Below are 25,650 nucleotides of genomic sequence, written 5' to 3' on the forward strand. Positions count from 1 at the left end.
GAGTGCAGTGGCGTGATTTCGGCTCACTGCAACCTCCGTCTCCAGGATTCAAGCGATTTTCGTGCTTCAGCTTCCCAAGTAGCTGGGATTACAGGCATAAGCCACCACATCTGGATAATTTGTGTATTTTTAGTAATATAGGTTTTCACCATGTTGGCCAGGCTGGTCTCTAACTCCCAACCTCAGGTGATCCACCTGCCTCGGCCTCTCAAAGTGCGGGGATTACAGGCATGAGCCACCGCGCCCGACCAGATCCTCTTTTCAATACGTCCTTTTAGTAGCTTATTTTGAGACTTGAAGATGAACTTTCTCTCACTTTTACTATTTATTGGACTAAGTGTTTTATAAATGGGTAAGTCAAAGGTACACAGAAAATGTTCAGAGTTACTATGGCACAGGGGTGTTCTCCCTGTTCCCACTGTTTTATAGGAACAGTGAAACTTCATGGTCACTCCATGCTTTTCCTGCTTCTCTGGAAGAATGGATACTTCAAGAAATATTTTGTATCTTCTATGTGTAAGACTTCTGTGTTAGGTACTATAACCAAACTACACTTTTCCTTCAAAGTCCAAATCAAGTTTATAGCTTCAGCCATATGTTTAATGGACTCTTTGTCCCAAACTCTCTTTCACTTTCTGAAATTGATCTGTTCACATATATGGTAAGCCATAATTACATTTGTGTATCATTCTCTAGTTGCTTTCTTTAAATATGCTTTATTCTGCTCATTATTTTGTAAAATTGAGAAGATTCTTTCTGCTACTTATTTTGTAGCCCTTAGAGTACATAATTCAATAATGGTTACTTATCATTGATCAATACTTGTCAGCCTAAGTCGTTAGCTAAGTCACTGTTGACTTAAGACCTGTCTAAGCCAAGTCACTGTTGAATCCACATAAATATATTAAAATTTTCTCCCAGATTTTCTGGAACTGTCAAATATTCTGTCTAGTTGCCCATAGGAATATACACATATTTGTCAAAATGTACATTTCAATTAGTTTTGGCAAATACGTTAATTATAATATGGATATTAAATTGGTATCTAAGTTCATACACAACTTGTGGGTTGTTCCAAATATGGTTCTCTAGAGTAACTTGAGTCACTTTCTAAAAATGATAAAGGGTGGATAGAATAACTTGCATAAAGATAATACAGAGTGATAGAAACAACAGAAATCAATGATCAAATCCATTTCTGTAGTAAAAGGAGAAACTTATGAGTATTCCTTAAATAAAAGAGAAACATATGCACTAAATTATTATTAATAAATAGAAAGCATGAAATTACATGAACACCAAACTGATAAAGAACTTAACAAGAGAAAGAACTGACATTGAAAGTTAACTTACGCTATCGTAAATACTATAGACTACATTGTTAACCATTTTTTCTTCTCTAAGAGAAGGCTGAGGGGAAATAAGCTGTGATCCTACACATGCCATTTATTCTTTTTCTAACTGTTGCATAATCTATAAGATGAATCTAGAACCTGGATTCCATAAGCTGCTGGACTTGGTTTGCAGATTTCTGAATTATTCATCAGATGAAAATCTAGAAATGTATTTAAATTAGATCAGATCAGAGGACACTGCTTTGATTAAAATATGTGTGTGTAAGATTGCAGTCCTACCACTCCATAAGTTTGTCCATAGTACTCCACAACATGTCTGCACAGTGTCAATGCTCAAGTAGGCCATCTCTAAGGGCTCCTCACATCACAAACTAAATGATTCTATCATTCTATTCTGATTTAATTTGGAGCCTGCCTCCATATGTCTAATCTTAGACCAGACCAGCCTTTGCATGTTAGAGAGCCAAGAAGCTGTTTGCCTGTTTACTGGTGTTTGCTTGGTTCCACAGTGACATCAGCTTATAAAAAGGCTAACTCTATAAAAGACTGAAATTAAGGACCCACAAAAAGATTTTCCAGCGCTTGTCATTTCTGCTGGATTCTGAATGACTCATGCCTCCCAACAAGATCCTGAATTTGGAAGCTGTATATTCAAATGCCAGAAGGATTTAGACGTGAATGTGCAGACAGATACATAAATAAAATGACTGTCACTGACTTCATATTTTTCTTCATAAAATGAGTGCTGTGATTCTGGCTAATCTTGTCACAGCCATTGTGCCATAAAAGAAGGTATTATTTGAAAATTAAAATCATTCAACTTTTTATACACACCTAAGATTTGCTCTACCTAAACCTGTGGATGTACTTAGGAATGCAGTATTTGAAGCTAAGGGGAAAAATGTTTAGGCACATTGCAAAGAAATCTACAGCATTTCTCCCTGAGAGAAAGAACAAATAATTTTTAAAAGAAAATGATTTTTGCAGACTTTTTAATACCAGTATTCATCCTTACTTTTCTCCTGCATAGATGAACAGACCAAACTGGATTACCCCTTTGGGGTTTTTAGGATCTTTTTTTTTTTACTCTCTAGTTTAATTTATACATAATTACCATAAAATGAATACCATTTAGGTCACTTATCTAATGAACAACATACAAATGTTTAATTTCTCCAGGATCTGCCTTCGGTACACTTTTCGGTCTGTTCCTCAGGGTGCTCCTATATGTAGCTTATGTTCCTGTCAAGGTTTATGACTCATTATTACTATTAATATCCATTTTTTTTCCCCTCTGCATCTTGTTCTAACTCTTCTTCCAGGAATGCTATTCTCCTATTGCCACATGTTTATATTTTAGCCAACATAAAAGGCTCAACTTATTAGCCTTCTCTGGTTACTTTTGCCAAAACTAATTTTTACCAGACATGAGCCCCCATTGTATTTTATTCTTTACATATAACCTGTATCAATTTCTTAATTTCTTCCTTGTATTTATGCCTTGTCTTTAGTATAAATTTATTGAAAACACAGATAATGCATTCATTCCAGTATCTTGCTAGAATTTAAAAAATTTTCTGGTGCAGAGTACACATGCAATGCACTCATATATGTTTTTGAAAAAATATCTTCCCCTAAGAAATGGGCAAAGTAACTCTAGATGTAACCAAAATACAATCCTGTGCAGAAGCAGATGATTGGTGCTCAAATCAGAGTATATGAATCAGCAATAAAAACATTCCATTCAATTCCAGTAATTTCCAGCAAATAATAATGTTCCATAACCATTGCACAACTCTATACTACCTACTGTTATAGTAATGGGGAGAAGAAACTCAGCTCTCTTTTTGAGTTCTCTGGAGTAATGGGCAAGTTTATTTTGTACAAAGTCATCAAGAAAAAGTGAACTTAATTGTTCTTTTATGTAATTTCAAAATTGTGCTTCTGATAATTAATTACAAAACACATTCCCTCAAGAGTGTTGGTCAACAGCAAGAGGGAAATATTAATGGGGTTTTTATTATCATGAGCTTATCAAGGACAATAGCTACAACTGTGTTAGTCTTCCCTTTCCATGTTTTGGTATATATTGAACTAAATTTTTCTACTGTCACATATCATTTTATGAACAGGAAAATATGCTGTATTAGAAGAATTTTGATTGCTGTAAAGGTCAAATTCAAATTAGCTTAGTCTTTGGAATAAGTGCTTTAACATATCTCTAAGTGTCTTTTACATGGTATCTCAATTTTAGATGCATAAATTCTATCCATAATACTATGTTTCTTGAAAACAGAATGAATAAAAATTAGTGACTTAGTATCTATGATTAGGTAGCACACCTCTTCGTAATAGCACCTTAAAGAAAGGGTAATTTCCTATCTGATACTGTTTGAATTAAATGTCATCTGCTCAATGTTAATTTGTTGCAGTTTCCATTTCAATTAATAGTCAATTCAGAAAGACTACAGGTTGAAATATTAAAGCATTCTATTGGTCTGGTTCATAATAGAGAATAAACTGGCATATAAAAGGTCTCTTAGGATGTTGCTCTTAGCACATAAATTTTTTAAAATGCATAATTTATTAAAACATAAATTACACACAATAAGGGAACAAATCATAAGATCAATGAGTTTTCATGAAGTAAACACATCCTTATAGCCAGCAACCTGATCAATAAATAGAACTTTAGGGGAGTGGGCAAAACAAGATAGCTAAATAGAATCCTTTAGTGATTTTTAACCCCTACAGGAACAGCAAATAAAGCAACTACCCTCACAAAAAATACCTTCATAAGAATTGAAAACCAGGTAAGCAATCGCAGTACCTGGTTTTAACATGATATCAAGGAAAGAGCCACTGAAGAAAGACAGTCTTGAATTGTGGAGACCACCCCTCCCCCATTCCGCAGAAGTGTCTGCATGGCACGAAGAAATAATCTGTGTGCTTGGGGAAGGGAGACTGCAGGGTTCGTGGGACATTGCATTGAAACTCAACGCTGCTCTATTACAGCACAAAGCAACACAAGGCATAATTTGGCCTGCACTCATGGTGGGAGCATTTAGACCAGTCCTAGCCAGAGAGGAACTGTCCATCCCAGAAGTCAGAACATAAGTTATGGCTAGCCCCGTCAACATGGGCTAAAGTGCACTGGGGTCCTACATAAATTTGAAAGAAAGTCTAAGCCACAAGGAATGCAGTTCCTAGGCAAGTCCTGGTGCCATGCTGGTCTTGCAGTCAGTGGACTTGGGGTGCACACAACCCAGTGAGACACCAGCTGGGGCAGCCAAGGGAGTGCTTATGTTACCCCTTCCCCAACCCTAAATAGTGCAGCTCACAGTTTAGGAAGAGACTCCTTCCACTTGAGGAAAGGATAGGGGAGAATAAGGAGGACATTACCTTTTAACTTGGATACCAGCTCAGCCACAGTAGAGTAGGATACCAGGCAGAGTTTTAAGGCCCCCATTTCAGACCAATACCCACAGACGGAGCATTCAGGCCAGCACTAGCCAGAGGTTGACTCCCCATCTCAGTTGTCAGAACCTGAGTTCCAATAAGCCTCATCGCCACAGGCTAAAGCACTCTGGTGTCCTAAATAAACACAAAAGGCATTCTAGATCACAAGGAATGCAATTCCTGGGCAAGTCTTGGTGCTGTCCTGGGTTCACAGGACACATGACCTAGTGAGACACCAGCCAGGGCAGCCAAGAGAGTGCTTGCATCGCCCTTTCCCCAATCCCAGGCAGCGCAGCTAACATTTCCAGGAGAGACTATTTTCTTCCACTTGAGCAGAGGAAGGGGGAGAGTGAAGAAGTCTTTGTCATACAACTTGGATAACAGCTTAGCCACAGTAAAATAAAGCACCAAGCAGAGTCCTGAAGCCCCCACTGTAAGCCTTAGCTCTTGGACAACATTTCTAGACACACCTTGAGCCAGGAGGGAGCCCATTGCCTTGAAAGAAAGGACCCAGTTCTTTCTTGGGTCTTGAATATGCATTATCAGGATTCAGGCAGTATCCACCATTGGCCTGGGGTGGGTGTGAACGTGGGGCAAGACTTACTTTGCTTGATGAAAGGAAACAGAAGAGTAAAAAGGACTTAATCTTGCAACTTGGGTATAAGCTCAGCCACAGTAAACTAAAGCACCAAGTAAATTCCTAATGTTCCTGACTTCAGGCCCTAGCTATCAGACAGCATTTCTAGACCAACCCTGGGCCAGAAAGGAACCTGTTGCCCTGTAGAGAAAGACACAACACTGGCTGGCTTTACCAACTGCTGTCTAAAGAGCCCTTGGACCTTGAATAAATCTCAATGGTAGCTAACCAATAGTCAGCACAGGCTTTGGGTGAGACTCAGTACTGTGCTGACATCAAGTCTGGCCCAGCATGGCCCCAGTGTGGTGGACATGGGATTCCTGTTTCACTCCTCCCCAAACTCCAGGCAGGATAGCATGGAGAAAGAGACTCAGTTAGTTTAGGGGAAGGTAAGGGAAGAGAACAAGAGACTCTGAATGATAATCTGGGTAATTCTCCAGGATAGTGGCCAAGATGACCAGGGAAATATCTCTACGAGTCAATAAGAGTCACAGTGTTACTGGGCTTGGGGCACCCTCTAATGCAGATGTGGCTGCAGAGACAAAACTTAGATCAGAACACACAATTCCCTTTGAATATTTGGAAAGTCTTCTAAAGAAAGACGTGTACAAACAAGCCCAGACTGTGATGACGACAACAAATACATAAGTTGTCAATGCCCACACATTGATGAATACTTACAAGCATCAAGATCATCCAGAAAATCATGACCTCACAAAACAAACCAAGTAAGGCACCAGTGACTAATCCTGGAGTGTCAGAAATACGTGACCTTTCAGCAGAGAAGTTAAAATAGCTGTTTTAAGAAAGTTAAACAAAATTCAAGATAACCACAGATTAGGAATTAATTATATGAGATAAATTTAACAAAAAGATTTACATACTTTAAAAAAAATCAACCAAATTCTGGAGCTGAAAAATTTAATGGCTATGCCGAAGAATGCATCAGAGTCTCTCAATAGCAGATTTTTTTTTTTAACAGAAGAAATAGTGAGCTTAAAGACAGTCTGAAAATACAGTGGGAGGAGACAAAAAAAGAATATAAAAGAATTCAACATGCCTACGAATGTAGGAAGTAGCCTCAAAAGGGCAAATCTAAGTTATTGGCCTTACAATGGAAGTAGAGAGATTGGAGTAGAAAGTTTATTCAGAGAGATAATAACAAAGAACTTCTCAAACCTAGAGAAAGATAACAATATCCAAGTACAAGAAGGTTATTAAATACCATAAAGATTTAACCCAAATAAAACACCTCAAAACATTTAGTAATCAAGCTCCCAAAGGCCAAGGATAAAGAAAGAATCCTAAAAGTGACAAAAGAAAAGAAACAAATACATACAAAGAAGCTCCAAAATGTCTGACAGCAGACTTATCAATAGAAACCTTACAGGTTAGGAGAGTGGCATGACATATTTTAAATGCTGAAGGAAAAAATATTTTCTCTTAGAATCAATTGTTCCAGGAAAATATCCTTCAAACATGAAGGAGACATAAAGACTTTCCCAGACAAACAAAAGGTGAAGGATTTTATAAACAGGAGACCTGTTCTGCAGGAAATGCTAAAGAGAGCTATTCAATATGAAAGAAACAGATGTTAATAAGCAATAAGAAATCTTTTAAATGTAAAAAGCTCACTGGGAATAGTAAGCAGAAAGAAAAATATGAATATTATAACACTGTAATTGTGGTATCTAAACTTCTCATATCTGGAGTAGAAAGACTTACAGATGAAATGATCAAAAATAATAACTATGACAACTATTCAAGATATAAACAGTATAATAAAATACAAAAAGAAACAAAAGTCAAAAAGTGGGAAGATGAAGTTAAAGTGTAGAATTTTTATTAGTTTTCACTTTGCATGTTTTATTGTTTGTTTTTGCAATCAGTGTTGCCATCAGGTTAAAATGATGGGCTATAAGAAGTAATCTGCAAGCTTCATAGTCCTCTGAAATTTTAAAAACTACAACAGATACACAAAAAATAAAAATCAAGAAATTAAAATATAGCACCATAAAAATAACTTTTATAAGAAGGAAGGAAGAAAGGAAGGAAAAGAAACCACAAAACCACCAGAAAAAAAAAAATGGCAGGAGTAAGTCCTTGCTTATCAATAATAACCTCAAATGTAATTGGATAAAACTATCCAATCAAAAGACATAGAGGATGTAAATGGATGAAATGCAATCCCAACAATCTGCTGCCTACAAGAAATATACTTCACCTATAAAGACACACAAGGACTAAAAATGAAAGAATAGAAAAAGATTTCATGCAAATAGAAGCCACAAAGCAGGAGCAGCTATACTTATAGTAAATAAATTTCAAGACAACAAACAAAAAAAGGAGACAAAAAATGTCATTAAATATTGATAAAGGGGTCAGTTCATCAAGAGGATATAGTAATGATAACTATGAAGTAAAAATTTTTTTTTTTTTTTTTTTTTTGAGGCAGAGTCTCACTCTGTCACCCAGGCTGGAGTGCAGTGGTGTTATCTCGGCTCACTGCAAGCTCCGCCTCCCGGGTTCACGCCATTCTCCTGCCTCAGCCTCCGGAGTAGCTGGGACTACAGACACCCGTCACCACGCCCAGCTAATTTTTTGTATTTTTAGTAGAGACGGGGTTTCACCGTGTTAGCCAGGATGGTCTTGATCTCCTGACCTCGTGACCCGCCCGCCTCGGCCTCCTAAAGTGCTGGGATTACAGGCGTAAGCCACAGCCACCGCACCCGGCCAATATAAAGCAAATATTATTAGAGCCAAAGAGAGAGACCTCAACAAAATAATAGCTGGAGAATTCAACACCCCATTTTCATCATTGAACAGATCACCTAAACAGAAAATCAACAAAGAAACCTAAGACTTATTCTGCAGTATTGACCAAACGGACTTAATAGATGTCTATATAACACGTCATTCAATGGCTGCAGAATACACATTCGCCTCAGCACATGTATAATTCTTAAGGATATAACATATTTGGCCACAAAACAAGCGTTAAAACATTCGAAAAAAATGAAATCACATCGAGTATCTAACCACAAGGGAATAAAACTACAAATCAGTAACAAGAGGAACTTCAGAAACTACACAAATGCATGGTAATTGAACAATATGCTTCTAAAAGACCAGTGAGCCAATGAAGAAATTAAGAAGAAATTTTTTTAAATGTCTTAAATGAAAATGAAAACACAACACACCAATACCTATGAGATACAGCTAAAGTAGTACTAAGAGGAAAGTTAATGTTATAGCTATAAGTGCTTATGTCAAAAAGGAAGATAAACTTCAAATAAACAACCTAATGATGCATTTTAAGGAACTAAAAAAGCAAAAGCAAACGATTTCCAAAATTAGTAGAGAAAATATAAATCAGAGCAGAAATAAATTCGAACAAAAAATACAAAATATCAATGAAATGAAGTTTCTTTTTGAAAAGATAAGCAAAATAAACAAAAGCTTAGCCAGACTAACAAAAAAAGGAGAATACTCAAGTAAATAAAATCAGAGAAGAAAAAGGAGATATTACAACTAATGCCACAGAAATTCAAAGGATCATTACAGACTACTATGAGCAACTATATGCCAGTTAATTTGAAAACCTAGAAGAAATGGCCAAATTCTACATACATACAACCTACCAAGATTGAACCATGAAGATATTCAAAACCTGAGAAGATGAATAACAAATAATGAGATCAAGGCTGTAATAAAAAGTCTCCCACCAAGGAAAAACTTGGGATCATATAACTTCACAGCTGAATTACACCAAACTTTTAAAGAACTAATACCAATCCTACTCAAACTATTCCAAAAAATAGAGAAAAATGAAATACTTCCAAACTCATTCAGTGAGGCCAGTATTACCCTAATACCAAAACCAGGCAAGGAAACATGAAAAAAAAAAAAAAAAAGAAAGAAAAAACAAAGAAAAGAAATAAAACCACAGGCCAATATTTCTGATAAACACTGATGCAAAAAATCCTCAATAAAATATTTTTAAAAAACAAACGCAACAACACATTAAAAAGGTCTTCATCATGACCAAGTGAGATTTATCCCAATGACGCAAAGATGGTTTAACATATGCAAGTCAGTCAATGTGCTACATCATATCAACAGAATGAAAAACACAATCATATGATCAATTCAATTGATACTGACAAGACATTTCATAAAATTCAACCTCCCTTCATGATTAAAAACAAATCCCTCAAAAAACTGGGTATGGAATGAACATACCTCCACACAATAAAAGCTATATATGACAGACCCACAGCTGGTATCATGAATGGGGAAAAACTGAAAGCCTTTCCTCTAAGAGCTAGAGCACAACAAGGAGGCTCACTTTCAGTACTCTTATTCGACATAATATTGGAAGTCCTAGTTAGAGCAATTAGACATGAGAAAGAAACTGAGAGCCTCCAAACTTGATAGGAAGTCAAATTATCCTTGTTTTCAGATGATATGATCTTATATTTGGGAAAAATCTAAATACTCTACCAGAAACTATTAGAACTGATCAACAAATTAATTACAGATGCTGGATACAAAGTCATTATAGAAAAATTGTAGCCTTTAAATGTGAACAATATGAAAAAGAAATCAAGAAAGTAATCCAATTTATAAAAGCTATAAACAAAATAAAATACCTAGGAATACATTTAACCAAATAAGTGAAAGATCGCTACAATAAAAATTATAAAATATTGATGAAAGATATTGAAAAGGACACAGAAAGTGAAAAGATATTCTATGCTCACGGATTGGAAGAGTTAATATTGTTAAAATGTGCATACTACCAAAAGCAATCTACACACTGAATGCATCCCTACCAAAATACCAATGAACTTCTTCACAGAAATAGAAATAGTAATCCTAAAATTTATATGGAATCACAGAGCTAGAATAGCCAAAGCTATCCTGAGCAAAAAGAACAAAACTGGAAGAATCACATTACCTAGCTTCAAATTATCTTACTGAGATATAGTAACCAAAAGAGCATGGTACTGACATAAAAACAGACACATAGACCAATGAAATAGAACAGAGCACCCAGAAAAAAATATCCATACATCTACAATGAACTCATTTTTGACAAAGTTGCCAAGAACACACATTAGGGAAAGGACAGTCTTCAATAAATGGTGCTGAGAAAATTGGATATCCATATGCAGAAGAATAAAACTAGGCCCCTATTGCTCATCATATGCAAAAATCAAAACAAAACGAATTAAAGACTTAAATTAAGACCTCCAACAATAAAAATATGAAAAGAAAACTTTGGGGAAACTCTCCAGGTCATTAGTCTGGGCAAAGATTTATTGACTAATACCTCACAAGCACAGGCAACCATAGCAAACATGGATAAATAAGATCACATCAGCTTAAAAAGCCTCTGCATGGCAAAGGAAACAATCAACAAAGTGAAGAAACAATGCACAAAATGACAGAAAATATTTGCAAACTATCCATCTGACAAGCATTTAATAACTAGAATATATAAGGAGCTCAAACAACTCAATAGAAAAATAATGTTTCAATTTAAAAATTGGCAAAATATCTGAATAGACATTTCTCAAAAGTAGACATAAACATGGCACTCTACATCCTTGAACATCATAGAAATGCAAATCAAAACTAAAATGAGTTATAATGTCACCCTAGTTATGTGGTTTTTATACAAAAGCCAGGCAATAACAAATGTTGGCAAGGATATGGAAAAGGGAACCCTCATGCCCTGTTGGTGGGTATGTAAATTAGTACAGCTACTATGGAGAATACTATGGAGGTTCCTCAAAAAAGCAAAAATAGAACTACCATAAGATCCAGCAATCTAACTTTTAAGTATATACCCAGAAGAAAGTAAATGAGTATATTGAAGAGATATCTATGCTCCCATGTTTATTGTAGCACTATTCACAGTAGGCAAAATTTGGAATTAACTTGTATGTCCATCAACAGAGGGATAAAGAAAATGTGGTACATATGCACAATGGAGTACTATTCAGCCATAAAAAAGGAAAGGGATGAGATCCTGTCATTTGCAACAACACAGATGGAACTGTAGAATATATTAAGTGAAATAAATAAGGCACATAAAAACAAATTTTGCATGCTCTCACTCATTTGTAGGAGCTAAAAATTAAAACAATTAAACTCAGGGAGATGGAGAGTAGAAGGATGGTTACCAGAGGCTGGGAAGGGTAGTGAGTGGTGGGATGGGACGAAGTGGAGATTGTTAATGGGCAGAAAAGTATATAATTAGAATAAATAAGACCTAGTACTTGATAGCACAAAAAGTTGTGTTACAGTCAACATGGATCTCTTATACATTTTAAAAGAATTAAAACAGTATAATCAGAATGTCTGTAACACAAAGAAATGATAAATGCTTGAGGTGATGGATCCTCACTTACCCTGATGTAATTACTACACATTGAGTGCCTGTAACAAAATATCTCACATACCCCATAAATATATATACCTACTAAGTACCTGTAAAAATTAGAAATATAAATAAAAATATCATTTGAACATTTAAAAAAGAGAAATAGAATATTGTTAGAGTTCTGTAATATCCACCATGCTGTGTCACAGTCCCTTTTCATCATAAGAATCACTACTCTAACTTTTCATCCCACTATAGGCCAATTTTGCTTGTGTTGATTAGATATATAGCTAGATGATGGATGGATGGATAAATAGATGGATGATAGATAGATGGATAGACAGACAGACAGATAACAGGTGGACTCATCAGCATATGTGTCTGGTTTCTTTTGCTCACATTTATGGTTTTCAGAGCCATTCATATTACTGCCTGTGACGATATTTTGTTCATTTCACTCTGATACAGTATTCTGTTTTAGAAATATAGCACTATTTATTTATCCATTTCATTCTTGAAGCACATTCAGGTCAATTCTAGTTTGAAACTAAATTGAACAAAGCTGCAATAAATATTCTTTAATTTGTTTTCTAAAGTGGGATTGCTGAGTCATAGGGTACACATAGGATCAGCTTTATTAAATATTTGATGTATAGATTTAACATAATCATTTTCATACTTATGTGATATTCTAAAATCTAAAATAATTTAACTTATTTAAATTAGTCAAATATTAAAATTCAGGTAAATATAAAAAACAGCTACCTCTATAACAATTAATAAATACAAGGAAGAGAGGAAACTACTGTGGAATGGTGTAGGCTAGATTATAAAATAAAAGCTCCTAATGTTGAATCTAACTTTATAAGGAGAGCCAGACACATGTTTCACATAGTCAGGGATTAACTTTTTGAGTCAAAGAGGTATTACCATTAATTTTAGGTCTTTTGTTAAATAATGTGAAACAGAAAGGTTCAAAGTATTAATTCATACCCCAGGAGGGCTCATGCAGCAGCCTCAAATCGTAATCACTGCTTTGAATTATCGTCTCTCGAAGCCCTGGTTTTCTATGGTACCGCTAGACATACTCCTTACCTTCTGTTGAATGCATTCTCAACAAGTACTATGATATAATTAGCTCTACTTATTAAAGTTTATTCCTTTTGAGGGCAGGTGAGAATGAAATATACACTACTAATGCATCAAAATGTTTACTTAAATTTTTATTCTAGTCAAAGACCAATTCCAAAGCTAAGATCATGTTTTATTACTTCAAAATGAGATGGAGAAAAGGAAGATTCAAATGATTTAAATTTCAAATTATAAGTGAGATACAATTCCCTGAGTTTTGCTTAGCCCTAATAAACTCTGGTTATTTATAAATACCTATATTTCAATTTTCAAGTTCTACAAGGGTATATTAAGAACATTAAATTTGTTACATTGCTATAAAACATGTCAGAAACAAATTTTTAGTTTACTGTATTCAGGAAGGAGAAAAAGTAGCTGTACAGTTAGTAAAACACTTGACAAGGCAAAAGAAAAGAATTTCATAGGAGGGAAGAATCAACAAGGAGTATGGTAAGTGACCTCCTATGTATAGATTAACTTGACTGACATAGCCACAGTCATTCTCAACATGATTTTTGCTCAACTGAACTGCTTAACTGGGATATCTTGCTAAACATTTTGAAAGGTAGATTATACTAACTGCTGTCATTTTCTCACTTCCCATTTACTCTTTTACTACTGCAAACTGGTGCCCTCTTCCATCTTTTGCTGGAACTATTTTCTTGAATGTTGTCAAAAAGTCGTATTTTACAAATCAAATGACATATTCTAAATCCTCATCTAGATATTCTAGAATGTTCTCTCTTTCTTCAATTGGTTTCTGAGTGTCATAGTTACTAGTTCACAACTTATTATGCTTCCTTCCATTGTCTGATTTTATTATATAGTGCCATGAACTCAAAGTGCCCTTTCAGCTACAGGGTTTGATGAGACCGTGACATCTTTTGCCAGTCACCCCTTACTTTAGGTCAATTATACAAGTCAATTTCTGTAAGTGTCAGGGACTATCTTTCAAATAGATCTTTCTGTGATTTCAAAATCCTATTGTTTGGCATCTCAGAGTTCCCCCAAGTCTAAAATAACTCAATTATTAATTAGAGACAGCGACGTCTTTCAGGATTAAGATCTCAGACTTCAAAATAAGATGACCCAGGCTCAGATCACATTTGCTGATACTAGCTATTGGAATTTGAACAAATTAATCCCCGAAAGCCCTAGTCTCTTAATCTATAATAATATGGAGCTGCCCACACATGGGGATTACACCTGTAATCCCAGCACTTTGGGAGGCCAAGGCAGGCGGATCACTTGAGGTCAGGAGTTTGAGACCAGCCTGGCCAGCATGGTGAAACCCATTTTCTACTAAATCTACACGAATTAGCCAGGTGTGGTGGCACAAGCTTGTAGTCCCAGCTACTCTGGAGGCTGAGGCAGAAGAAATGCTTGAACCCAGGAGGCAGAGTTTGCAGTGAGCTACGATAGCACCACTGCATTCCAGCCTGGGTGACAGAGCAAGACTCTGTCTCAAAATAATAAAATAATAATAATAATAAGAAGAAGAAGGAGCATTATTTGTGCCTACTTCATTGAGTTACTACAAGGAACAAATAAGGTAACAGACGTAAATGCCCTAATGAATACTTTGAACCCCGAGTAATTTATTACTGCTGTTGTTGCATTTTTAAATAGAAATTCACACATGTTATAAATTGACCAGAAACCACAGTTAGTTAAGCCTAGAGGCAGACCAGCTTTATTGGTCACTCATATAAACACTTTTTTTCCTGGTGCATTTTGTTCCACAGTGTTAATCCTACCAAGAATAAGCCCAGGATTTGATCATGGCAGATTTTTCTGGGTAAATAATACAAGGCCAGGAGATGTTTGTTTTGGGGCTGAGAGGTGAAAGATGAGTAAAAAAATGGCTGGGTTTTTGAATGAGCAAAGTATTGTTGAAGCAGAGGAAACCCACCTGCGAAGTGTGAAGGCAGAAGAACAGAGATAACTTGGGAAAGCCCACTGGCAGTGTGCTGCTGGTGGTGGCAACTGAAGGGGAGAAAGTGTTGAAGCAGAGCTGAGTGTTCTCTTTTGCTTCAAACAATATAATGGGGATTATGTGACTTTTTCTTTACAAACCTACCACCACGGCAAGCACCTCAGGGAAAACCAAATAAACAAGCACATAAAAAGCAACAAGAAAACAAGAAAAAATTCAGCCTCAGTAAGAGATTGTGTTACAAAGCTTGATTCTACTGGAGACTCACAAGTCCTTCTACTGAAGGAGGTAGATTGTCCAATACTTCTCCCTACAACTCCCTCAACTTCAATATTCCCAGATCACTCCAGATATAAACTAAAGGAAAGAAACCTTTACTTTTTCACATTTCATAGGTTTATTAAAAATGATTTACCCATGCTCAGGGAGGTCTAGAAGTAGTTTGTCATTTGTGTTTACTATTGCAAAGAACAAGGCCATAGTTTCTGCATCTACAAAGGCAATGGATTGACACTTTCATTGGTTAGGTAAATCAATTTGGGCCATGACATAAAACTTAAAGTATCACTGTGGCCTAAATGAGATAAAATATCCATTTTTTCACTATTTTGAAATGAAGAGTAAAATTTTGGATTTCTGGTCATACCCAGTTTCAACGTGAAATGTGTTTTCATACAAAATTTATCAAAGAAAATAAAGTGTTTAGTGACTTCATTTTAAAATCAGTAAATGCATGCCTTCTAAATAACTATTCCACAGATCTGCACAGTCTGGGTTCTAAGTGTCCAAACAGAATATTGAAGTATATTTGAAGTGTATTAAAAGTTGGTTTCTTATTTTATCCAAGGCCTTCGAAATTTTTCAGTAAAAGCTCTCTTATCACTAAAGAACTGACTTGCAGGCTTACCAATAGCTTCTTATTTCTCTGTAAACCATAGTATCTAGAGCTTGGATGAGGTGAAGGGTATACCACCCTTGGGCACTTGAGCACTTGACTTCCCACCATCCAAACCTGCATGCTTATAAGAATATATATTTCTTCCTCAACCTGTTTGTGGCAGTTATACTTGGTACTTCTAAATATATAAGTTAATTGAATATTTTTTTACTGATAAAATATTTTTGAAATGAAAGAGCTACTTCTATGAAACCTAGGTTCAATGCTTTGGAAAGGCTCAGGAATAGATATTATTGAATTATGTATGAGAACAATGACCTTAGACTATTGAGGAAATAGCATAAATCTAGAAAGATTTTACATTCATATTGAGAGACAGGACTAGCTGGATTTCCTAGGCCGACTAAGAATTCCTAAGCCTAGCTGGGGAAGGTGACCACACCTAACTTTAAACACAGGGCTTGTAACTCAGCTCACACCCAACCAATCAGGTAATAAAGAGGGCTCACTAATATACAAATCAGGCTAAAAGCAGGAGGTAAAGAAACAGTCAAATCATAGATTGCCTGAGAGCACAGGTGGAGGGGCAATGATTGGGATATAAATCTCAGGCATTCGAGCTGGGAGTGGCAACCCCCTTTGGGCGGCAACCCCCTTGGGTCCCCTATGGGAGCTCTGTTTTCACTCTATTAAATCTCGCAAGTGTATACTCTTCAGGTCTGTGTTTGTTCTGGCTCGAGCTGAGGTTTCGTTCACTGTCCACCACTGCTGTTCCCCGCCATCGCAGACCTGCCATTGACTTTCACCCCTCCGGATCGGGCAGGGTGTCCTCTGTGCTCCTGATCCAGCAAGGCACTCATTGCTGCTTCCAATCCGGCTAAAGGCTCGCCATTGTTCCTGCAAGGCTAAGTGCCCGAGTTCATCCTAACTGAGCTGAACACTAGTCGCTGGCTTCCATGGTTCTCTTCTTTGACCCATGACTTCTAATAGAGCTGTAACACTCACCTCATGGCCCAAGGTTCCATTCCTTGGAATCTGTGAGGCCAAGAACCCCAGGTCAGAGAACAAAAGGCCTGCTGCCAACTTGGGAGTGGCCCACCCCCATCTTGGGAGCTCCAAGAACAAAGACCCGCCTGTAACAATATAGCTTCACAAGTATTAATTAAGTTCTCACTGTACTTCGAAGAACCCAAATTAGTAGTTATTGTTGATGAATAAGGATGTGTTTTATGCAAGAAAAGACAATGTGCAACTCCACTTTGAGCATGAGCAGGCCCGTGCAAAAAAAAAAAAAAAAAAAAAAAAAAAAAAGTATTCAGCTCTACTACAAGGGATTCAGGGATAGTCTAAGTTAAAATGGTTAGCTCTGTGTGTATCATCTCACAATTTCCAGCTTTAAGGGGTTACTTTTTACTAACCAACTGACTACAAGTCCTAATAGCATTAGCTAGAAAGGTTTTCATTGCCCATTAGGACTTTTGAGGCACACAGCAAGGAATATAAAATTTGCTCTTAAACGCCTAAAATAAATAAAAATTAAGTATCAGTACAACTACAGCTGAATCCTTTTACTTTTTCCCTCCTTCAGTTTAGCTCACAGATATGCTAAAATAATGCAGTGGAACAGTTTGTATATATATATCTACATATATAGATATATATATACACACACAGACAGTACACACACATATGCACAAACACACTAAAATGACTTCATGTAGCTTTAAGTTATTTTAGTACCATTGATTTGTGTTTTCTAACAGGAGTTACTACTGTAAAAGCTTATGATAATCAGTTTATAAATACTATAAAGGCTACAAAGAGAAATATAGAAGAAAAACTCCTGTTCTGAGAAAGAGTACTGAGATAGTTATTTTCTTTTCTCTGTGGATAAGGCTTTCTTTGCTAACAAGACAGTTAGTGTCCCTAATCATTTCATTGAATAGAAACAAGCTTAAATATACATTATTGGTACTCAAAGTCAAGTACAATGTACTATTTCTGTTTAAATAGATATTGTATGATATTGTTAAATATTCATATCTGTGCTTTAATGATTATTTTGCTTTACTGCTATTGCTACAGAAGGTCTTTTTTGTGGTTTCTTTAGTTTGTATTTAAGATATAATAAAAGATGAGATTACTTATATAATAAGGAACTTTATGACAAGTTATATAACTTAACAATCACCATTTGGACCTCTCATTTTTCTGTTTGAGATTTTAGCTTAGTTTAATAATAGCTACCATAATTTGCAGTTTCACCTGAGCTGGAATATGCAGAGTTCAAACTCTAAGACATTTTTACTGCAGTATTTTTCTTTATTCTCCTTATAAAAGTCATTAATTCTAGAAACTCTTTTCCCAATTGTTCACAATCCTTTAAAAGCGTTATAGAAAGTACACCCTGCTTATATTCCAACTTCATTTTTCAAGAATTGGTTGCTTTGTTCAAAATACAGTTGACTCTTGAACAACACTAGTTTGAACTGCGAGAGTTCACTTATACAGGGATTATTATTTATTTATTTATAAGACACTGTCTTGCTGTTTTCGGCCCGGGGAGGAATGCAATGGCACAATCTTGGCCCACTGCAACCTCCACCTCCTGTGTTCCAGCAATTCTCCTGCCTCGGCCTCCCAAGTAGCTGAGATTACAGACACCTGCCACCATGTCCGGCTAATTTTTTTTTTTAATTTTTAGCAGAGACAGAGTTTCACCATGTTGGCCAGGCTGGTCTCAAACTCCTGACCTCAGGTGATCCACCCACCTCGGCCTCCCATACATGAATTATTTTCTAGAAATATACTGGAAAGTTTTTTGGAAATTTGTGGCAATTCACAAAAACTAGCAGACAAATCACATAGTCTAAGAATATATATAAAAAGAAAAAAAGTGTGTCATAAATGCATAAAATAATGCAAAAAATTAGTCTATCTTATCATTTAAAATACACACAAATCTATTATAAAAAATTAAAATTTATGAAAACTCATTCACACAAATACCGACCCTACCTGGTACCATTCACAGTCCAGAGAAATATAACCAAATATAAAGATGCAGTATTAAATCATAACTGGATAAAAAATAACTGTGGTACATATATACTGCTGTAATAATTTCATAGCCCTCTCCTACTACTATTGTGGTGAGCTCAAATATTACAATAATCTGTTAATCATCTCCACTTGGGAAGTTCATCTCTCCAATAAATTGTGTACAGAAGTAAAAAGTGATCTTTCCACTTTTCACATACTTTACGTCATGTTTAGTGCAATACCAGAAACCTTAAATAATGCTATGGGATTTACATAAGCACCAATAGTGATGCTGAAAGTACTCTCAAAAATCAGAGAAAAGACATGATATTATAAGAAAAAGTTGAATTGCTTGATATATACCATGGATTAAAGTCTGCAGCTGTGGTTGCCTACTATTACAGACAGACAATTCATCTTGCAAACAGAGAACACAAACTTAAGGTGTCGATAAATATACTAGAGTATTTCCTTATGATTTTCTTACTAACATTTTTTCCTAGCTCACTTTATTGTAAGAATACAGTATGTGACACACATAACATATAAAATATGTGTTAATATATCGTTATTGGTAAAACTTCCTGTCAACAGCAGGTTATTAGTAGTTACGTTTTAAAATTATACCTGGATTTTCGACTGTGCAGGGGTTTGGTGCCCCTAACTCCCACATTGTTCAAAGGTTAAATGTACAACTTGGTGATTAAGTTCCATATTTTCTTAAAGAACAGGAATTCACTTTATGTTGGAATCCCAATGCACAAAAATGAATATTCAATAAAATAATTGCACATTAAGCAGTCTAACTTGAAGACATTGCATTTGTGGATGCCAGGGGACAGGACACCAATCTAAAAAGCCTTTTTCACAATTGTGAAAAATATGGTGACATTCTGAAATTATTTCTTTAACAGAAAATACCCACCAGTAATATAAAACGTATATACAAATAAAATGTCATTTTCAAGGTATAAATTAAAATGTTTTGTAAAACTTTCCCAAAACACATTCTGATAACAAACACATGGTATGATATACAATAGGTCAACATTGAGATGCGGTGATTCTGTTTAGAAACTCTCTCGTTTCTTTTCTGAAAGTATCTAAAGCATAATTGTATGTTTGGCTTGTTTTACTTCCTAGTTCCTAAGAAAAGTTGAACCAAGTTGAAGTTTCCTTTTAATTCTGGATCCTAGAGTCTAAACTAGATATAGTACTTCATAATCACACTCTTTAAACCAAATCTTGCATTTGAAGTGCAAGAGTTCTTTACAGACTGTGTATATAAAGACATTTAATTTTATGTACAGTGTGTTTATTAATTTTAGCATGACATGGGTTCGCACATATGTCTTCCCTTAAGTTACATGAAAAAACTCCTATCTTAAGGGATTCTGCCTTCCAAAAAATTATTCATATATACATTTTTTGACAAATGTGCCAAAAAAGCTTTCTCATTTGTTCTTGGTTTCTCCCATTCTGCTTTGCAATTTTCTTGTGTTTTTCTTTTTTGTGAAATACAATTTTATCATTTTATTCATCAATTCAATTTAACCTGCTTGCATATATCACCCTCTGAAGTCATTCTTTGTGTATCCTCTATCTTTTGTATAAACCCCAGACATATCACCATCTGTATAGTCCATGTCTCATCAGCAGAACACTTGAAATTCAGAGATAGCTGAGTGGTAAATGTAATACCCCAATTATGCTTAAAATTTCAGACTGTAAGAATGGCAGAAAAGCACTACAAAAGTCAAATTGATTTCTTTTTTTAGCCATCTAGTTGTAGCATGAAGCAGAATAATCAGTTCAGAACACCAGCTCTGAATATGATAGACCAAGATTTGAATCCCGAAAGTTCTACCCAATAGCCTTGTGATAATGGGTAAGTTATTAACGCTTAATGAATCACATTTTCTTCATATTTTGAAGTAACACAGAAATTTATACCTTGAAATGACATGTGCCTCATATGGCTGTTCTGAGGATTAAATAAGACAACATATGTAAAATATATGGTATAGAGCAAGACAAAAACACCAAATACATATGTGCTATTATTATTCTTAACCTCATTATTTAGCCTAGAGACAAAGGTACTGATATCTAAAAGTTTACAGATATTATTTTAATGCTTCAGACAGCAACATAATGTTATGCTGTGTATCTAATACATCAAAATTATATGATTACAACATGAAAGAGAAGAAATTTTAGAAAGTTCTTAATCAAAATGGTAAAGATAAAGCTAAGTTTTGTATTGAGTAAACACATGGGAACATATTTTCAGTATTGTTTAAAGACATGGTGGAGAGTGTTACCAGTAAGTAACATCATCATCAAGAATAACAAAAACCACAGATTGTGTACCTATTGTGTCCATATGCCAACCACCAAAATAAGAGCTTCATGTAAACTCCTGAGTTCTTCTCCCTGTGAGCTGACCATTCATTCTATGGCAACAGATACAGAATTGTCTAGAATTTTGATTGATTTACAAAATACCAATCCACCTAAGTTTATTTACTGACTTTCCCCCCAGTTTCTTTCAAAATAAAAAGAAACAGGGCACTTGTGAGAACATATGGGTCCTGATGTATAACTACAATTGGCTGAGTTTAGTGTTTCTCAAATTACTGTCCTGGAAACACAGGACATCTTCTGACACTTCACAAGATGGTAATGGTCAAGAAAGGGGTATTTTTGATCAGGTTTTCTTACTATAGTAATTCTAGGAGTCATTTACATGCTAATAAGGTTATTCTATAGTAGAATATATAGTGTTATCAAAGCTCATTTTATAACAAAAAGAGTATTTTCGGCGGTACATTTTAAAGCCCTTGAATGCTTGAAGAAGCATTATTTGAGAGATAGTAATTTAGGTGTAGAAAAAAAATCCTTTCAAACTAACAAAATGTAAAAATGGTCATTCCCTTGCTTAAAAATATCAGCTTATATTTGCCAACCTATCTAGTGGGAAGGAATGGAGGGAGGAGAGGAAGAAGAAAGAAACCAAGGAGGAAAAATGAAAAGGGGAAGGAAATAAGAAGAAAGGACGAGAAGAGGAAAATAGATCTAATTGATTTAAAGGACGATACCTGCATTTAGAATTATTGTCTCTTTTCAATTGAAGATCTATGCAGAAAATGTTTATGAAGCAGGGATAAGTTCAACACACTGCTCTACTATCCACTTCAACTTTAGTCATTGAAAATTCATAAATTATTAAAAATATATTTTTTTTGCTAAAAGTGACCAATGCTGTTTCTGTTATAACTGCTTTTGACTAGACTTATTACTGATAACCTAGAAGTGATAGAAATCAAACAGATATGCAAAGGAAAAAGATAACACGAAATGAAATGGAAACATTAGAGTTAACTCTCTTTCCTATTTTTCATAAAACACATAATAAGCCATTGCATTTGGCTGATTCTTTAATAATTTACCTGTTCTGAAGGCAAAAAAGTGATAAATTAAGCCCTTTACTTCTCACCCCCACCAAAAAATCAAAAGAAGAAAGGAATAACAGAAACAAGTTTTCGCAATTCAAAAAGCGACATTCAACAAACAAAGCTTATAAGTTAAAAAATACTGAGCTCCCATCTGTGGCTTTAACTATAAAAGTTCAACCAAACAAATACTTTTGCTGGTAGCTGCGGTTTCACTTTAGGAACAAAATTAAAGGTAGTAGTAAATGAAAAGTATTAGGATTATTTTCCCAAACAATTGGGAATTTTATTTCAGATCTACCTTACATTGCATTGAATCAACAAATGAACTATATTTTTCTAGATTCTATTTTTGGGTCAAAAGCTATTTAGGAATTTGACTTTGGTTAGATAAAATGCATCTGGAAAAACTACAGGGTTAGATGGTATCTTCATAGTCATTTTCAATCCCAATATTTAAAGTTTTGTATTTGTTGATGAGATGAAATCATGATAAATCTTCAGAACTCACTGGGGAATTGAATGTTTTTTAAAAAAAGTAAAAGAAAGTGGGCTAGGGAGATGTGTATCTATACTTGTTACAAAATGGTGACCAGCTGTAGCAAATTATATTCCCATTCAATAAGACTTCCCCCCACCCGCCCCTGAAAAGGGATGTTGTCCACATGCTACAGACTGAAATATACAGATACTAATCTTAAACTAGAGAATGAAGAATATTATTAGCTTTTCAAAGCTGACATATCATACGACAAATCCTAAATATGTTCCTCTTATTCATCACATTATTCACTCATTATCTGTGTAGATCATTATCAACATGCTGTTTATGATAAATTATATATAATAAATGTGGATAAAATTTACTATCTCATATTGCTACAGAAACTATCCCTAAAAATCATTATGATATTGCATTTTCTAGATCAGAAAAAGTATTACAAATAACAAACTTATGAGTGAATGTTTTGATAATATTTATCCAAACTGGAATATATAATGTCAACTTTAAGCAGATATTAGGATATTTTACCAATTCTCCATAAAAAGCAAGAAATTGTTTACAAAATCTTTCCTATTAAGGCCAGGTGTGGTGGTTCATGCCCTGTAATTCCAGCACTTTGGGAGGCTAAGGCGGGAGGATCACTTGAGCCCAGGACTTTGAGACCAGTCTGGGCAACATAGTGAAACCTCACCTCCGTAAAAGAATATATATATAAAATGAAGCCAACAGAACATTACCTAGGTGGCATGATCTCAGTAGTCCACAGTATATATTCCACTTTCACCACTTCCAAGTTAAATAGTAAAATCAGGAATAGTTTGTATTACATAAGCCATTATTTCATGTGGATCAGTTTATTCCAATGGGGAAGTGGTTTTTAATATAAAACTGTAGACTATTGAGATCATGTCACCTAGGTAATGTTCTGTTGGCTCCTTTTTCAAAGCTTAGCACCAAATCTAGTATATATAGGTTCAAGAAGAGCGTAAACAGGACTTTCTCTGGATGCATCCTGCTGGGTTTTAGAGACTGCTTTACTTCAGAAATCATAATGTGCTACTAATCAGAGTAGGCTTGCCCAATGTGCTTTCACAGGCTGCGGAGGTTTCTCTGCACAGTTATAGGAGTCAGCTCTCAGTTCTCAGATAGAGGTCTCTAGCCCTTCTTCTCTTGGTGAAGAGAATCCTAACCACAAGGCAATCTCTCCAGGAAAGCTGGTTGGAATGCTACAAGGATATGGTGTCCTAGGAAAATGTTCAGCTCCAAGGGGCACAAGAGACTGGCAGGATCTGGAAAGTGCAGTGTTTGAGCACAGCACAAAATATCTGAATTCTAGTTTTAATTCTGCTACTTATTAGCTATGTGAATTTCAGCTTGTTAATTCCACTTCTTCAGCCTCTGTTTAGTCAACTAGTAAATGGGAATAATGATGCAGAATGTTGACAAAGACTAGATGATATGATGTTCTTAGCATGAAGAGGGGATTTAGTTCAGAAGCCAGATTAGTAGTTACAGAAATAATGACTATTTTAAGAGACATAATAATAAAGAAGCTAACAACAACCACAAAATTCCCAAATTTAAACCTATGATAAATGTCTTTGTTTTTCCTTATCAGTGTCTTACAGCTTTGGTCTGCTCATTCACATGAGATATGGTATAGCTTTTTTGAAATATTAGGTGTACTCTATTTTACGATCCTGTGTTATTTAGTGATTACTAATCAGCTTAAATGTTCATTTCTTTTATTGACATTGGTGCTAAAGAACTAAATTGATCTTTTCATGGCTGGAACAATGTATTTAGTTAGGGTTACTTAGACAACTTGGAAGTATACATGAGGTTTTGAAACCACCACAGAGCATCATTTTTAAGCATTCCCCAAGGTGTCATCACATACAGTTATTCATCACCACATCCCTGAGCATGTCAAATTTTATTAGTGTGACATGATAGAATGTGACAGGAAAGACACTATTGAGCCTGATTTATTGCACACAGGCACACATGTAGAGTATAAACAAAAATATCATGTGAAGCATGGTCTCAAAGTACAGTTGCCAAAATGATAGATTTTCTTAGCCAAATTAAAATAGAATAATTAATTATCAATTAATAACTTCCTCTGAAATATGTTTAACAATGGAATATTCTAAATGATATGGCTTACCTTGGAATTACTATTGTTCAAATGTATCAAGATTAAGAGACAGTGATGAGTAGATATAAATGCTGCAACATCATTCCATCATACACAAATGTTATTATATCATCGCTCAGCTAGAGGTATCTTTACACCACATATTAGTATGAGTGGACTCTTCTTTCCTTTGGGAGCTCAGAAAGTATTCCAGTGGCCTTGTACAAAGGATAGGTGACCAAAGACTTCCCCAAATATTTTATACTCCCTAAATTGGTCTTCATTCTTTAACCTTCCCTAGACTAAAGCAGGATTGTAGACCATAAATGCAGAGTTATTCTACCCTTGATGTTTTCCTCTTGAATGATAATTGAGTGAGAGCTGTGTATCTTATTTCAAGTTGGTGAGAAAATTCTGTGCCTATAGTTATAGATTTAATGTGTTAAATATTGGAAGAAAGTGTGCATTGATGGATTATTATCAGATGTTAACTCATGACGTTAGTGAAAATGACTAAAGATTTATTGTAATAGGAACCTCCATATGATACATGCCCACCCTGTTCCATGCTTTACCTTCACCATCTCTTTTAATTTAATTCTCCCTACTCTCTTCTCTGTAGCATTTAATCTAATCACCATTTTACATGTGAAGTAACTGGGGCTCAGTCTGATTAGGTAATGTGTCCAAGATCATAGTAC

The 25,650-nt window shown here is 35.3% G+C and overlaps 1 protein-coding gene across 1 annotated transcript in view; it reads right to left on the reverse strand.

The window, feature by feature from the left end:
• ZNF804B (zinc finger protein 804B) overlaps positions 1 to 25,650 on the reverse strand; it is a 612,804-nt gene that overhangs the window by 153,586 nt on the left and 433,568 nt on the right. The window lies entirely within an intron of this gene.

Source organism: Hylobates moloch, unplaced genomic scaffold, assembly GCF_009828535.3.
Source record: "Hylobates moloch isolate HMO894 unplaced genomic scaffold, HMol_V3 SCAFFOLD_1, whole genome shotgun sequence".
Classification (NCBI taxonomy): Eukaryota; Metazoa; Chordata; class Mammalia; order Primates; family Hylobatidae; genus Hylobates; species Hylobates moloch.